At 39.5% G+C, this 16,365-nt stretch overlaps 1 protein-coding gene across 35 annotated transcripts in view; it reads left to right on the top strand.

Moving 5' to 3' along the window:
* PTPRD (protein tyrosine phosphatase receptor type D) overlaps positions 1-16,365 on the top strand; it is a 2,191,141-nt gene that overhangs the window by 1,664,793 nt on the left and 509,983 nt on the right. The window lies entirely within an intron of this gene.

Genomic DNA, 16,365 nt, shown 5'->3' with positions numbered 1-16,365 from the left:
AACAGATCTTATTTATCTGAGGTCATAATGAGTCCAAGAAAGGTGTGCAAATTCCTGCAGACACGAGGGGTACTGTCCTCTCTCTGGAATACAGAAAGATGCATTGTTTTAGGGAAGTTCTAAATGCATGTACCTTAGGCCCCCTCTCCCATCCTACCCATGGTAAGGAAAGTTGTTCTGCACTTAAAACACATAAAGCGTTTATGTTATGTACCAGAGGAGCCTGGTATACACAGAAGTACCACCAACAATGGCTCAGAGGTGGTGTGGGATTATCATCTACCCAGAGCCTCCCAAGGCAGAGCTGCGGCCATTCTTTTTTGTGTTGTATACCCTAAAAGGGGTGATAGGGTGCAGAGAATTAAATTGGTAGTAAACCAAATACTTTCTCTTTCCTTCTTAAACATTTACAACCCTCCCTTATTTAGTTTTCTTCTTCCAGATTTGTCTCCACCATCCCCTCCCCTGGCCCCACACACTGATATTTTTTAGTTTGGATCATTACAGACGCGGCTGAGAACGCAAAAGATACAGTAGTCATTTTATTCGCTTCCAAGTATTTTCTGTGCCTCTAATGAAGAACTGCATTGAAGAACATAGTGTGGAACAATTCAACAGCTTCCAATCTCATTAACTATTCCAGCCTTTGGGAACCCTGAGCAAACTCCTTCAGATGACGTCCTGAAAATAAGTAATATCCGACAATGTAAGCTAACTATTCTTTTCAAGTATGATTAGTATATACTGCACCCAGTGACCACAATGTACTAAACAAATGCTCATAATTCTAGGATCTCTAGTCGGTATTTATTTACTTTTTATTTTTTTAAATTTTCATTTATTTATTCATGAGAGCTACAGAGAGAGGCAGAGACATAGGCAAAGGGAGAAGCAGGCTCCCTGAAGGGAGTCCAATGCAGGACTTCATCCAAGGACCCCAGGATCACGCCTTGAGCCAAAGGCAGATGCTCAACACTGAACCACCCAGGCGTCCCTCTGGTCAGTCTTTAAAGTCAATCATATAAACTGCCAACCTCCAGTAAGATGAAGAGTATTAACACCCAAGGAGAGATTTGACCCTCTTTCTTGGCCATTTTGAGGTGGATCATGGGTGATACTTTCATGGGCTTCTGCCCACACACATACCTTTACTTCCATTCAACATCCTTCATAGGCTTCCAGTTTAAGAAAGTGAGAGTTGGATTATCTGAGAGGAGTTGGAGACACTTATTTGCAGTGTTTAAATGTTAAAGGGGCAAAGGACAAAAGAATGACCCCTGGAGACTCTGTCTACTGGCCTGTCTCCTCTGTGAATGTAAAATGCCACTAAGGGTTATCATTCTTAGCAAATGTTACTAGAAAATAATGTCAAGTTTGACGGAGATCTGAAAGTTCCTTTGCATTTTTGTTCCTGATAAACTTGTATCATTTTATAAGTGGATGCAAATGCGAATTTTTATAATTTGACCTATTGTCAAAAAAGTCATAAGAAATACCAAAATAATAAAAGATACCTTGCCCATTAAAATATGTTATTCTATTTAGATATTAATTTAATATACTAATTTATTTTTGCTCTGAAATCCTTTACACTGGAGAAATAAACCACCACTGTAAAAGTCCTCACACGTCAATGTCTCATAAAATTCTCAAAACAGCTAAAAATGTGATGTCAACCTACTCAGATTATGCAATGATCTAATGAACCATTAATTGGACATAGAAGTTACCCTGAATTCTTTGTGTTTGACTTCTTAGAACAAGGCCCACATTATCTTTCTTCTTCTAATTTGGCTAATACATACTATTTAAAATGTAAAGCAGAGTGGTAAAAGAAAAAGACAAGAAGGACACTTTATAAAGGACACGTTTAAAACATAACCTACTCTTGTCATCAATCAGGCCATGATCTTGAACTTTTTAATTTTTAAAGATGGGTGCAGACATGCTTGCATTTTTCATTCAAATATTTAAAACTAGTCTTTGTTTGCAAAGGTTACCAGGCCACTCAGTGAAGTTTTACTGCAGTCCTTAAAGAACAACAAATGTGCTGAGTTATTTTTGTAAGTAAGTTTCCCAGATTTAAATGATCAGAGTGTATTAACTTAGAATTATAAACCAATGAATTGTTCCTGACTAGGTTTCTGCCAGAAGCAAATAATGAAACCTTTAACCAGGAAATGACGAACCTCCAAATTCTTCTGAAGATATTGCAGTAAAATGATTATCCTGTAATATTAGAGTACATGGACATTACAAAGGAGGTTCAGAGGCATAAGAAGTTTTCAGGACTCATAACATTTTTTTTTCCAAAGAAAAGCAGGTTCCTGGTTTATTTCCAGAGGTTAAAGGGAGAGATAGACTGATGTTTAGAATATGAGCTTTTTTTCGACTCATTTGGTTTGATGACTATTCTCCAATATATACCTCAAATGTATTATTAATAAAGGCAATATCAGCGAATTTTTTCACCTGTATCTCATGAGTTGTTTAAATGGCAACATGTATAGGCACACACACACACACACACACACACACACACACACAGGATCTGTTGGCTTAGGTTAACCTGATAAAGAACATTAGAGCATAAGTGGTAAAAGCCACAAAATCAGGCCAGTTCTGTGCTTGCTACTCTTACATACATGCTCACATTCTGAAGTACTGAAAAGAAGAGATATACCAGTAAAGATCCTTTGAGCTCCAAGTAAGAGAGAATCCAACAAAAATGTTATTTAAACAATAAGGACACTTATTATCTCATAAGAAATCCAGGGATAGGGTCCAGGATTGGCTAATTCATGGCTCAGCATCATAAAGAATCTGTGATCTTTCTACATGTCTCACACCAACTATGAAAAGTGTGTATGTTTTTCATCCCTTCACAAGGACAGTGAAGCTCAGAGAGCTCAGGGTTAAGCGCAACGTCACTTAGTTTATGGCTGAGCCAGGAGTTCAGCCCACTCGGAGTCTAGAGCCTGTTCTTCAAATCACAGTAAAATCATGATATAGATTACAGATTTTAACCATCATTAAGGAAGTGAAATAATGCTTATTATTAAACACAATAATATAAATGAACATCCGTGTACCTAGATTTGTTTATTTCATGATTCTCAACTTCCTGTTCCTGCTACACACTTAGGAAATATACTTCAAGATGCTCACCTTATGCTTGAAATAGGGTGTCCATGATTACAACATGTTAGAAATAAAATGAACTTTAGCAGGAAGGAACCAAGTAAAGCATTCCTAAAGTCATTCTGAAGTCTTCAGTTACATTTATTGTGATTATACTAGGATTTCCTGTATCAACACTAGAAAGAGCAGGGCAGGTGGACAATTTTTTATTATAATTAACTTTAATATATTTAGTGATTGCCATTCTACTGTCTCATTTTATCATCCCCAAAACCTTAAGAGGTTTTTTCCCCCATTTTCACCTTCATTTTTTTCCCATTTCACAAATGGATGTCTACCTTTAGTGTATCCGTGTATGATTGTGTAGTTTGGGGACTGAACAACTTTACATCATGGCCCTTCACCTTCCACTTCCTCCCCAGAACACCCTTGCTCCACCTAAAGTAATCTCCTCACCATCCATTAGGAAAAAATGTCCTCAATATTTCTGTTTTGAAAGTTTCATTAGAACTACCAACTTAAGTCAAAACAAATATCCAGACATTTGCATCCCAACATCTCCTAGGAGATAGACTTTGGATGGAAATTTCAAGTACATGATTTAATGTAGTCCGTGCAATAGCTCTGTGAAATAAATATTATTATCTTTGTTTTTACAGATAAAGGAATGAGGACTCTGGGGATTTCTACAGCTCACCCCATGACACACAGCTATTAACAGAGTTACAGATTATGTTCTCTCATCCCTAGTGCAACTTCCACATATAATAAATTAGGGAAGAGATGAAATTCCTTAAGAGAGCAAGGCAACTGAGTGGTTGGCCTGCCCGGAGTATGGAGGAGGTTGGGGTCAAGGTAGAGAGAATGAGATGCCCCGAAGAGGCCAAGAGTGGAGAAGACAGGCAATAATCAGAAGGCCAATGACACACATTTCCTACTCAGTGCTTTTCTTCCAGAATTAGGCTCTGCAGCAAGGCCACTTCCCTAATTTATTCCAGTTTCATTCGGCGATACCCAAATTGGAAAATTGCAAAAATAAGTATGTTCAACTGTCATCACATATTAGGGGCATCTCCAAGGAACAAAGAACTTCCTGTTCTATATTGGTTTGAAAAGAAAGAAATAATATCTGGAGTTGGCAGTTGAAAGTTTTATATTTGGCAGGATGACCAACCACATGTAAGTCAACAGGCAAGTCACTGAACCACTCACTCAGTGGTTTTATCAGGCACTAAATTGGGTGGTAAAATGGGAATGTTGTTAATGGTTTGGGAATTGTTACTCATTCTCACATGAGGACAATGCAGAATGCCTAAAGGAAACAAATATTATAACATATTATTAAAATGTTACCCTAAGTTTAAAAATGATGGGTTAAGAGAACTCAAAATCTAGACAAGATGAAGTTTTACCCTAAAAGCCTGGAAGGACATGAAGTCTGCCCAGAATGATAAAGAAAGTAGTCATATATTTTAATGACTAGAATCTAGAAGATGGTACACAAATGTGTTTTACAATTCACATGAGGTAGCCTGTCAGTTCACAGGGTGTCCACCACTGATGGCCTCCAGGAGAATACTTTGTTTCTTACCTCCCCGTCCTCCTCATTTCTTGTCACTCATATTTATCTGCAGGTTTGTAAACACTTGTACTGGAGACCCACAAGACCTGGTCTTCCATTCCTTAAACAATTATGTAATGAAGAAACACTTTTTTGTTGCTATTTACTGAAGTTCACAGTATAATTTTCAGGCCTTATTAAGATGAATTAGATGAGAATGAAGAGGAGAGAAAAAATAGACATTAGACAATGGGATAGAATAAACGACGGAGGGGCATCTGGGTGGCTCAGTGGTTGAGCATCTGCCTTTGGCTCAGGTCGTGATCCTGGCATCCTGGGATCGAGTCCTACATCAGGCTCCCCATAGGGAGCCTGCTTCTACCTCTGCCTATGTCTCTGCCTCTCTCCGTGTCTCTCATGAATAAATAAATAAAATCTTAAAGAAAAAAAGAATAGATGATGGAATACCATTCATTCATTCATTCATTCATCATTCATTCATTCATTCAGAAGTCAACACATATTTATAATCGCAAGTTAGTGCCAGGCAAAATTCTAGGAGCTAGGGATATCCAGGAAATCAAACCTGCTCAGTCCACCCTCTGGAAACTTAGATTTGGGTAGGGAAAAGAGAAATAATGAATAATAAAAGCAACCATGGAGCTTGACAGCTGGTAATAATTGCTCAAAAGAAAAATAAAGCAGGGCAATAGGATCGAGATGATGGGGTGTTGATATTTTATGCCAGGGATCAAGGAGTGTGGTCATGTATATAAAGATTCTTTCATTCAATATTTATTGACTGTCTTTGAAGAGTTGGGTACTGTGCAAGATACAAGATGAATAAGACATGGTCCCTGCCCTCCAGGAGCCAACAGCCTCAGTAGAGAATCTCGCCACCTGCTCCATTAGGCAGACCGATTAGAAGTCTCAGGGCATATTGCAGCAGGAGCATTGTACGCAGTGACCAATCTGAGCAGATTGTAAGTATTCCAAAACTCACAGTGGTTTCCATAAAATAATTCTCACTTCAAGTAAACATTTTCGGTTGGTGAGTAACTCTATTTTCCACTGACAGCACTCATATTTGAGGGCTCCCTTAATGCATTGATGACTTGTTTTTCTGATTGGTTGCCAAGGATTGTTTGGGTCTTAGTGAACTGTACTTGCCTAACTCCTCCAAAGCATCTTGGCTGAGTTCTTGTTGCTGTATTGGCAAATGCTGCCTTCTGTACTGAAAAATTTGTTATTTCTGAAAAATGTGGACTGTCCCTGGATGGTTTTCATGAAAATCAAAGATAAAAAAGAATTACAGGATTTGTTTTTGTTTCCTTTCCAAGTAAGGGATGAAGAACAGAACTTTGTTTCCACAAGATTTACATAAATGTAGGTCACGTCCTGGGTGATCCTAGTTTTATAATGCTTTGTTCAGATACCTGGCTCAAAAGTTCCTGATTCATCAAGAAGACAGCGAAAAGTATAATTATGGTCAAAATACTAGCTTGTATAAATGAAATGCTTTTCCTTTTTGTGTGTTATTAACACAGCCTCCATGTCCTGAGCTTTACAAAGGTTGTAATAATATAACATTGTTCAAAAGAACACTCAGTCATGGGAGAGAACACCATGGAGCAGAAAAGTCTTTGTTTTCCTGAAGACAGAGCCTTTTTGGATAGGGGGAGAGGGATCGTGGCACACACAAGTGTCCCAGAGGAGAGGAGGAAAGCTCGCTGGTGTCTCTGCTTGCAGGAGCTGCTAGCCCCTCACTGGGCAGGTTCCAGGTGGGCCTTCCTCCTCTGCACCGCCTGTGGCCCATCCCTCACCCTGCACTGCCCGGGGAAGACCCAGCAGAGGCAATTATTTCGGCTAGTCCAGGACAGAAACGCAGGTGCTACCACTCGCTATAAACTTTTCAGTTTTGGTTGGGGCTGGGGGGCGACTTTGTGGTGGATTGTTCTAGAAGTGGCAGCAAGAGCTCCTGGCCCGGCCGTTGGGGCCTAAGCCACAACCCTAAGCTCCTTAGGGTCTTATTCCTCCAAACAGCACTCTGGGGACAGTTCTGTGTATTATGGGTTGGGGAAATGTCACAGCAAAATGTGACTTCTGTCGCGCTTCTTTTCTTTTTCTTGGCTGCACCAAGGTGGGTGAGCATCACTTTGTAGTGACGGATGTGTCGGAGCCCTTCCCATTAGTAAAGTGCTCCCTCTTATCGCAGCCTCATTGATAGCAGCTTCTGATCCTGTGATCAGGTCAGCTTCAGGGATAAAACACAGACAGGAATTTTGCCGTCAAAGTTATTTCCAAAGGCCATGGAAAGTCAGTCATTAGATAAGATCAAGAACTTAGTGCTAAATATAAACTCTTTCTTAGCACTTGCAAATAATACCACCAAAATTTAATCCTACCCTGAAGCTCCCCATGGGAACTCTGCTCTTCCCTAAATATTCTGTTCTCTAAGGATATCATTTGAGGTGAAATTTACTTCATTGAATCTTAAATTATTGATTTTGCATGTCCCACTTTTTTTTTTTTTTTTTTTTTGGAGGGGGACCCTGGGTAAAGTGCCAACAGAAAACGTCCATTTTCAGCTCTGTGAACTTTGACTCACAGAATCTACTGCAATTAAGCAACATCTCAGGGTAGCCTTCCAAACTGGGGAGTGTGTCCAGTCATTGGTGGGTTTGGCTTAGGTGATGCTTTTTGCTGGGGTTGTATGTTTTGAACACGTGCCCAGAGCTTTTAAAAGGAGCAACGGGAACATCTGTATTCACAGAATTAAAAGCAAGAGAGCAGGCATTGTCAACACTAATGATGGACCTAGCGACATGTGGACGTGTTTTGAGAGTTTCAAGGGTATAAGTAAGACAAACTAGAAGGAAACAAGTGGTTTCAAAGGGAGTAGTTGCCTTTTCTTCTTAGCAAGCAGGAAATGGAAAGTGTAAAGCTCTTCTACCCTTTCAGATACCCAAAGATAGGGCAAACTGCCTCGTGTCTCCTTTTCCCAATATCTGAGCCAGCTCGTCATTTCTAGCAGGGCATATCTGAGTCAGAGAGCATGGTGTGGGTATATCCTGCTCTCTCCGGCCCATACAGCTTTCCTCAGAGCGAAAAGGACCCAGCATGTCATGGGGCTGCTGAGCCCCAGAGAGAAAGTTAGAGACCAAATGTGTGTGGGTAGGGGGTGAGGGGGTGTTCACGTTGATGTCTTATGACCCTCAGGGCTTTCTATTGCTCAAGAGAAAAGAGCCAAACTCTTTGGAATCTTTCTCTTTCTGACAGACAAATTTCCCAGAAACTGTAACCATAATAGCTGGAGGGTTGTTAAACAAGAGAGTATAACTAAGGTTGGGATGGTGAACCAAAGGAATTTGGAAAGTTTGAGAATCAAGAAGATTGGGGTGGTTGACACACATTTTCTTTTCCTTTAATTTTTGAGGATTTTCTTCCCTCTTGCATCTTCATTTCCAATCAAGTGTATTTTATTCCAGACCTAAAAATCAAAATCCTCTTCTCTCCAGTCTGTGTGTGGATTAGGCGTAATTATAAGATACAAGTAACATTGTCTCCTCTCTTAAAATGCATTTTTTATTCTAAAGAAGGTTTACTGAGGGGTCTATTTTACTTTTTTATTCCCCCCAGTTCTATATGAGGTGGTATTTGCAAGGTAGTATTATGCAGATCTAATATAATATAAGAGGGGTGGCTAGCTGAGAATATATCTTTTACTTTTGAGTTAGAAAGCTGACGGAGAAAGACACACACCAACACAAATAGCTCACAGCCATTCTCTTCCTGAGTCTAACATCTAGAACTAGTGGGTTCCCAAGTATCAGGCTGAAGCCAATAGAAATGTCCCAGCAGGCCACTGGGTTTGCACTCCCATGTCCAGCAATTTTCATGTAATTACAGCTGCCTGCTGAAGGAGGCCTGTGGTCTCCATAGTTTGTTAAGACCTTAGTTGTGGCCAGAAGGGGAGTAGGTAGGATTCAGATCCTGCCACAAACGCCAGAAGCTAGGAGCTTCCTTCACAGCAAGGGCAACTGTTAGAATAAGCCAGCTGTGCAAAGCAGAATTAAAAAGCTTGTAGATTTAGGTAAAATAGTGCCACCTGTGATTTTTTCCCCCTTTTGAAAAGTATGGAAGAAAAAAGGCAAATCTGAGAAAAAGAGAGCTAGCCTCTTAACAACTGCCAGAATCGGCTCAGCTGTACTGGGTTATTTTCCTAGGAACAATACAAATCAATGAATTTGAATGGAGTGATCACTGTGGTTTTCAGAAGTACCTGAGAAGCTTGCCAAAAATTCTGGCTCCCCAGAACTAGCCCAGAGGTTCTGATTCACAGTGTCTAGGATCCATTCACGGGTCTGGGTCATGTGGAAAGTGGGTGTTTTACCATCCACAGAATTATTAGGAGTCTTAAAAGAGACAGGTGTCTTAAAGTTCTCTGTGAACTGCAAAATGCCACGTGAATGGTGATATTGAATGATGTAGTATGGAGAGTGTTCCTTGTACTTGCCAGGCACTGGGCTAGGAACTCTTAGAGAAATAAAAATGATCTGTTCTAGTTGCGTAGTTTGCATAGTTGATCGTTTTCTACTGCTAGAGTTTACGGAGAAAACTTCCCTCTCAAGAACATGAATTCCTTAAGCAAAACAATGTGAGCACCATCTTTCTCTCTCAAAGGTAGTAGTTTTGTTATTTTTTGATTGAACTGAAAATAACACATGAACATGGAGGCTCAATTCCAAATGTTTTCGGGGATGGGAGTCAATCTTTCTGATCTTTTCTTTGTTTTAATCACAGATTTATCAGGGGGCAGTGTGGCTGGAATTTCAGTTAGTTGATGGCATTTCTTCCTCTTTTAATTGAACTGCGGGGGATGAAAATCATTAGGGACTGTTTGTATTGTGTTTGGATGAAAGGGTTTTCCTTAATATGTGAGCCTTGGTCGTAGCACACATTCTTCGAATCCCTTAATAGTGCATAGTTGACATACCTCACACCACTGGAGGCCTGAATGAGTGAGCAGTGGGGATGAATGGGCATACATAAAAACCAAGTAAAAAGAAATGCTAAAAATACTACGCTAGTATACGAAATTCGAAATTTGGGCTGTGTTTCATTTGTAGTGACTACTAAAAATGGAATCCAGTCAACAGGTCATTTCCTTTTCACTTATGAAACAAAAGTGATTTCACAAAGAATCCTAAGTTGGAAAATACTTTGGAAATAATCTAGTCTAGTGATTTTCAAGTCATGCTTCCTAGAGCTGTAAAGCAAGGTTACTTCACCTTGGCTAAACATTTGAATCACTTAGGAAGCTTCTTTAAAAAATATTCTAGACCCTCACTCCCAAAGAATCCCATTCAGCTCATATGTGTAGTCCCTGGGCATATGTTTTTAAAAGTTTTCCAGATGATTCTAACATACAGCCAAGGTTGTGAACCTCCATTCTAGGGATTTGGCAGTCCAAACATATGGGCTTGTGGGCTTGTGATCGGATAAATGCAAGTATACTCCCTAGGGACAGTGGAATAGAATTTATTAAATGAGGAAAATTGGGATATGCTCATGCCCCCACAGAATTCCCATTAATATTAAAGAAAACACTAGACTTTGGAAAGTTCGGTTAAACAGCATTTTATCATATCTTTCTTGTACAGGACATTCTGCAGATGTACAAAGTACACACAGAAGATTAAGACCCAGTCTTTCTCTTAAAGATTTTACAATCTTGCAATCTGGAAATATATATGGGATTTGGCCCATGGCAGAGGCACAGAGGACTGAGGGAAACAAGAATAGATATAACTTTAATAAAAGGCAAGTGTATTACGGCCGGCACGAGAAGGACTGAATCACAGACAAAACATTTTAGATTGCAGCATTTGTTTTAATTTCTCATCTCTTCTTTCCCCAGCTTGGAACAGATCAAACTGAGCAGTTTTGACATCCAGACTCTTAGAACAGCATGAGTATAAGAAGGAAAAGCAAAGCCTGTATATCTTTTCCTTCTTACCTCCACTTGGTACAAGGTAGGATATTTCCTACAGTCTGAGACTCACTAGGTAGGAGTTCCCTCTGATAGAAAAAAGTAAAAAGTATGGGTGCCCAGTGCTCTGTTTAGGACTGCTTCTAGATATCTGACCCTGGTTTGTTTGCCAAGGGGAAGGCAGAGAAAACACATGCTTGAATTGATTTGTTTTTGTGCTTCTTGAGGTCAAAGATTGTTAATAGCCCCACGTTATATCATCCATTGATTCATTCAGCAGACTTCTTTTGAGATCTGCTTCTAGTCCAGGTTCTGTGCTTACTGGTGGTGATATAAACAGTGAGGACAAGCTCAGAGCTTATTAGGGCACAAATATACACAATAAAAATATAGGCAGATATGAAATAAGAAAAAGAAATAATGGGAGAACAGAGGCAGAGCAAATTCCATCTTACTTAGTGGCTGCAATAAGCTTTGTAAAGAAAGTAATATTTCACAAAAAAGGGTTGATTGACAACCAACTCGTGTCCTCTTTTTCTCTTCTTATCTCCATCCCTCCCTTCCTTTACTTCAGATATTTATTGGAGTATCTATAGTGTTTAAAGCACTATGATGAGAGTTTTTGGCTCAAATCAGACACTAATCTGCTCTCACATGGCTGAGAGGGAACATTCGCTAAATATGCACACCCTGTAGAAACTGTTAAGTGGCATAAGTGAAGTTAAAGATAAGTAAAGATGTGTAAGACAAAGTTTCAAAAGCAACTGAAAAATCATAGCCGTGATGCTTTTGTTCCATTCGCCGCTTTGAACACTGCTCCTGACTGTGTGTGGAAGAACCCGCAGCTCCACGTGGGGAACTTGCGGCATCCGGTAAGCAAGGCGAGGTCTTGTGACAGGTCCCTGTCCGGATACCGGGACCGTTTCTGCACTGGTCATTTATAAGCCCCAGCCTATGAAGAGGTAGATTGGCTGTTAACACGAAATCAACTTACGCTATTTCACGTCTGAGTTTCTGAAAATCATTTTCTGAAACCCTGTTTGAAGGACCCTTTAGAAATAAAGTTGCAGCTTCGTATGGCTTTCTTGCTAAAAATGTGAAAACTGGACTTGATGGGTGGACACAAAAGTCTTACAAGCTTTGAAAAACTGCTGTGCTTCGGGTTTTGCCCTCACTTTTTAATGTTTTTCCTCCCTCTCTCTTCCTAACCATTGAGTCTTGATGCACATTCTTTCATTAAGGAGATTCAGCACCCTCTCCAGTAGTTGATTGTGAGTCATTAACATCCTGCAGCATGGCCAGCCTCATGCAATAAAATCTAAACAAATGCTGCTTTACATTTCTATCATTCTTTTCCCAACCCCATCATTCTCTCCAACAATATAAACTTTGGCTGGCCATGGAACCAATAACAGTGTAGCTTAGAATTTAACTTCATTTCCAGGTTATATCCCATGACATTCACCTTCTGTAGACAGTGAAACCAAGTTTTTCCTCTTTTAAAGACTCTTGCTATCTCTCCCAAGAAATATCTGTGATTCATTTCTACCATGTGCCCCATTCTTTTGCTATTCAGCAAAATGGAGACTGCTTCATCAGTTTCTGGTCTCTGTAGATTTCCCCTTTATTGAGTGATTAATTACTAGCTTTCTGGTGACTTCTTAATCTTTTTCTGTATTTTAAAATATTCCTTCATTTCAAAATCCTCTAGTGTAAGATACAAACTCTAAATGGAATATAAGTAAGTGCAATTACTTTCTTCTTTATTCAGCTTTGCCTTTACTACCAAAGGCACCATTTGGAAAATGTATTAAAGAATCATAAAAGTTTAAAACTTAAAAATAAACACTAGGCAGTCAGTTTTGTCAATGAAAACATTAGCATCTAAAGGTTAACGTGCCAAAAAAAGTGCTTATTCCTTACATTACTAACAGAGTGCCCATTTGTATTAGCCATACTTGTATTTTTAAAAGATGCTGCAAATATATAAAGATTGGTGGCCTTTGAATATTTAAACACAATAGATTTAAGGCAACAAAACCAAAACACACTTTTATTGTTAGGGAATACTGAAACCCACGGCTTAATGTATGAGTTAATGGGACTTCTTGATAAATCATCTGTTAAATTTTAGCTGACAGCTTGTCATATATTAATTATAAATAATTGTAATATACGGCTATCATCATGCATGCAACAAAAAAAAAAAAAAGAAGAAAGGAAGAAAGGTAATTAGAGTATATCCTTTGTTTTCCGTTTCCCCCCTTCATTTCTTGCTCACAAGAAAAAAATGACCCAATGTTTCACTTGGGTTGGGATAGTGCCAATGGTTAATGGAATGCCCCACTCTACTAAAGAATTTAATGGGAATATCCATTTGTCACAGTCGCATGCTGTAATCTCCAGTAGCAGAGCCAATGGAAAATAGCATCGTACCATAACGTCCTCTACACACTGCAGGTGAGGGTGAAATGCAGCAGCCAAACTGAACAGAGGCAGGGGAGAGGGCCTGGCTTTTCTAAGCCTTTCTTTAGAGAAAGATGCGGATTTCTTTTCTTTAAGAGAACATCGCTGCCTGGCAGCAACAAGAAATGCTGCCCTGGAGAAAAAGAAAGTGCCTTTCTTTCATATGGAGAAAAATGTGACTGTTTGCATAGCCCGTCTCAAAATTTCTAACTACCTCTTAGTCTACTGGAAACCCCTCTGTTTGTAAAGAGACTTTGATTTGTGGAATCAGAAAGATCAAGATTAGACTCTCATTTCAATCACCAACTAGTTCTGTGTAGGAGCTTCCAAATCTGAAAATGGGAATAACAGCATCTAAATGTGTGCAATGTTCCTTCCAGAATGCATAGGACTATATGAATAAAAAAAAAATTAGCATGGCATCTAAGTTACTGTCTTCCTTTCTTATTCACAATTTAGATGGAATTACGGGGCAGTCTGATTACTTTATATGTGTAGATCCTGTGTTCTCAAATGATTCAAACTATTGTTTAGTGAGTATAATTAATATCTGTTTGTTTAATCTCTCTCACGTGTTCTGTGTCTGGAACAAGCGGTAAGCTACTGAAAAATGTTGTATGAATTAAATTTGAGAAGCTGTCTCAAACATTTTAACCCTTGTAGAGATGAATGGTTATTTGAAGATTAAAAACATTAAACATTTTTCCATTTGTGCATTTAGCAGCAAATTAATGAAGTATATTGGATATAACTATCATCTATAGGAAGAGGTCTCAGATATTCGTTTCACTACCTTATGAAACTCTTCACTATCTTCAAAACATGTCACTTGAATCTATGTTATGTGTCTCCCTTCTAACTGAATTAAAAAAAAAAAAAAGCTCTTACAAAAAAAAAATATCAACAGGTATTCGATTCCTCGGTTAATAATCTGTAGTCAGAATAGAAATAAAAAAACACATAATTGAAATCTAACCAATATAGGTTTAAAATCCTAGCTTGGCCACTTGCTAACTCTGCCAGAGTGGCCAAATTATCCTCTCGGTTCCTGTTTTCTCACTTGTACAATGGAGCTAATTATACTTAACTAGCAAGGCAGTTGTTAAGACTGGAGGCAAGGTAACAGCTTTGAAACTTTTAATCGCTAGCCACATGGTCAAAACATAAGTTTTACAGAACAATGTTCAGTATATATAATGCGCTCTTCTTTTCTTTCCTACTTTCATTGCTTTTGCTCAGAAAATTGTTCCTGACCCACTAGATTTGTGATCCACAAAAGGTCATGATGAGCCTTTAGAAAACAATGGGATAGCATGATGTTTAGTACATAATACAAGAGTAACAAATGATTACTATCATTGCCTTATGATTATTTTTAGTCTTTTTAGCATGTTTCATTATAGATGAGAATAAAATCTTTCAAGTACTTCTAGGAACTAACTCCCTTGGATGGGGTCCAAAGTAGACTCATACTCATTGTATGCTGAATTATGCACTAGAGGGGGTTGTGCTCTAGCAAAGTTCCTGTGTGCTATTCATAACAGAATGCTAGAGCGGAAAGGAACTGAGAGAATGTCTAGTCCTATTTCTTCATTTTTCTTCATTTAAGTATAGTTTTAAAATATTCTCTATTTCATGCTCATTGATACACGGGGAAAAAGAATCGATTTGATCTAGACCTGGGTGGAAGATGTGGGGCGGGGGCCGGGGGGGCAGGGTGACATTGGGTCAGGATATCTGGGTTTTGGATCTGCTTCTGCCACTAGATAGTTTGGTTACCTTAAACTCTCAGGGGCTCAGTTTCCTTACCTGTAAAATTGGGTGATTTCAACAGATGATTAGCCCACCTCTGATGTTCTTTGACTTCAGATCTCCAAATAGTAAACATTCCCCGAGATTATATGAGATGTTGCAGTGTTACTTTGTTACAAATCTACTGACTGTATTAATATTTGTATATGGGCTCCCATGTCCTCTGTCTCCTTGATCCCCTCATCCTCATGCCCTGAATAATACTGGATCTTATATAATAATAGCTCAGACTCAATAGTCGCCGTCTCCCACTGCTACTTCTTTCTCTAAGACGTTTGGTCATGGTGGAAGATGAGCATCTAGGACTTCATGGTGTCAGAGTCCTTGGGCTAATCTCACTTACTGATAGTTTTCTTTCTCATCTTCTTTCTGGATCCCTTTGCTTACCTGTTTGCTGCTCACGTTGGTAAAGATCATTGCTACCTTCTCCAGTAGTCTAACTTGCTACCAGTGGAGTAGGTTATTTCCTTGATTACACTCCCAGACGGCAGTCGGATTTCTCAGCCGGGATCTTTCAAAATCAGGTCAGACCTGGTCAGACCTCCTCAAATGCGGCAGATGGATATGCGTGTCTCCACCAAATGCAATATAAAAGGATCACTAGGGTTTGACAAACTTCCCGTTTGTTCTTCTGACATCCAACATCCACTGGGCTCTCCAGTTTATGGAGGAGAATGTGGCAATGGGAAAGCCAAGTCAGTTTACACCCTGACTTTATACCCTGGGGGAGAATCACCTGTATGGGGAGGCTCAGATTTCTGAATTCATCCTTAGGCCACAGGGGCAAGGGGTCCCTCATACCTGTTCAGTCTTTCAGTTCCTCATGTCATCCGAAAGAAAGACTGGAGGGTAAACTTGGCTCTGGGGGTTGCACAGATACAAATTTCTTCTTTTTACTATAAGGCTAACCATAAAGAACAAAAGTGCAAGGAAGAGTCATGCCAGAATGATCCCCTCTCCCATTCCAATTGCTGGAAAACTAAACTTAATTTAGCAAGACTCCTTGCAAAAATATGTGGCTTCTTTTTGGAGCACAAAAGGGGCAGAAGATTACTGACCAGTCCTTCAGTGTTGTTCAGGAAGACAGCATGCAGGTGGTGGAAACCAATGGGCAGCCTGAGATGCTAGATCATTGGTGGCAACCTAAGAGGTCTGCTTACCTTTGCCCTTTCAAAAACACACACACCTAGTGTGTGTGTGTGTGTGTGTGTGTGTGTGTGCTGGTCTGAGTTTAGAATGAGCAAGGAAGGTGGCTGGAGGCCCTGCCTTTACTTTATTTAACCTTTCTGACCAAGTTTCTAATAAAACGTCTAATAGAATGTAGGCCAGTTGCCAATGGTGGCTTCCAGCTGCTGACTTTTCCCACATGCCAGAGATCCCCGGAGGAGGAGCG

The sequence above is a fragment of the Canis aureus genome, chromosome 10, assembly GCF_053574225.1.
Source record: "Canis aureus isolate CA01 chromosome 10, VMU_Caureus_v.1.0, whole genome shotgun sequence".
NCBI classification, from domain to species: Eukaryota; Metazoa; Chordata; class Mammalia; order Carnivora; family Canidae; genus Canis; species Canis aureus.
Note: the sequence above shows the minus strand (reverse complement) of the source record. Positions and strands in the feature narration are given on the sequence as shown.